The 1606-nt window shown below is 42.0% G+C and overlaps 1 non-coding gene across 1 annotated transcript; it reads right to left on the bottom strand.

Moving 5' to 3' along the window:
• Positions 1-1274: 1274 nt before the first annotated feature.
• Positions 1275-1356, bottom strand: trnas-cga (transfer RNA serine (anticodon CGA)). Its single transcript has one exon. It is a non-coding gene; the product is annotated as a tRNA-Ser (tRNA).
• Positions 1357-1606: the final 250 nt, after the last annotated feature.

Here is a 1606-nt window from a genome sequence, read left to right on the forward strand (position 1 = left end):
TGTCTGGAAGAGAGTTTGGAAATGGTTTGTCCAAATGTCCCCATTTTGTATTTCCAGTTCTTCCTGATCTCTTTTTTAAGTTTATTCCACTTGTCCAAAATTGACCAATTGCCAAGAAGTACAAAATGCATAAGGTCTATCTTAAACAATGATAAGTTCAATAAACAATAAGTTCTAAAGTTTGTTAGACAACATCAGTATAATAAATAATACCCTACAATAAGTGCTAATTTACTTAGTCAATATAGGAGCAGGGTCATTTGTCATATAAATATTCCATGAATAGATCGGTCTTTAGTCTGTGGTTGAAGACTTCAAGGAACTCTGCTGTCAGGACAGCAAGTGGAAGTTCATTTCACCATCTGTAGGCCAGGACAGAAAAGAGTCTCAATGCTCGTCTTCCATGAGACTTGGAGCATGGAATTTCAAGCCGAGCCATACTTGAGGTTTGAAGCACTTGAGGTACGAATCGGGCTTTGACCATTGACTCCCTGTATCAAGGGGCTGGCCCATTTTTGGCTTTGTAGGTGAGCATCAAGATTTTAAATCTGATGTGTGCAGCTAATGGAAGCAAACGAAGGGAGCGCAGCAGCAGGGTAACGTGTGAACTTTGGAAGAATGAAGACGAGTCATGCTGCTGCTACTACTGCTGTTACTTGCAAGTACATCATCTTGTTAGTGACTTTTGGTGGGTGGGCACTGGAGTAAACAGTGTAATAAATAAAGTGTTATAGTTAAAGAGAAAAGATGGTGCTGTCCCTGGAATGCTGGTACAAGAAAAGCATAGGCAAACACCACTGCAATTTGCATGTGAGAAATAGTCTTCCAGAATTTTCACTGAGCTAAGATGACTGTCCAATAGTTGAAGAGTTTTTACATGCCCTTGACATCACGGAGGTAAGAAGGATGTGCTTTCTCCACTACATGAAACAAGACACTGCTATGTGGCAGGTAGATCGTTCAGGAAAGGGTCTGGGAGTGCAAGCTCTCCACACTGGTGGCATGATGTCTCTGCAGAAATCACTTCAAATAAGCAACTAAATTCTCTATTCTGCAACAGAGCACATTGGAGCTTGACACCAACACATTAATCCCTGGGTCATCACAACTTATCGACAAAGCAGCTATTTCTGCTTCAATTCCTAGGACTCCTACAGTTTCACTGGCACAAAGTTGCAAATGGAATGGCAAGCATGTGCAAAAGGAGAACTACATGACACTGTGAATTTATTCTTCCAGCAAAGCCATCAGGAGAAAAACATCTGATTCCATCACGCTGCAAGCAGGAGTCGAACCTGCGCAGGGAACCCCCATTGGATTTCGAGTCCAACGCCTTAACCTCTCGGCCATCGCAGCTGTTATATGTTTTGGGCACTTTAGGGTTAAGTCTTAGGACTTCTTCAAGCTCAATTATGAGTACCCATATATCATTGACTCAGGACTGCAAATGGCCTGAGATGCAAATTCAAAGACAGTAATCTCTGGAATGGTCTACTCATTATTTTAGCAAACTAATGTCAATTCCAGGTGAACAGGTGCCCAAAAGCTCATCAGAGTATTAGACTGATCCGCTGCTTAAAACACTACCGTGGCCTCCAAGGTTTCC

Source organism: Electrophorus electricus, chromosome 15 (assembly GCF_041902795.1).
Source record: "Electrophorus electricus isolate QZ-2024a chromosome 15, ASM4190279v1, whole genome shotgun sequence".
Lineage (NCBI taxonomy): Eukaryota > Metazoa > Chordata > Actinopteri > Gymnotiformes > Gymnotidae > Electrophorus > Electrophorus electricus.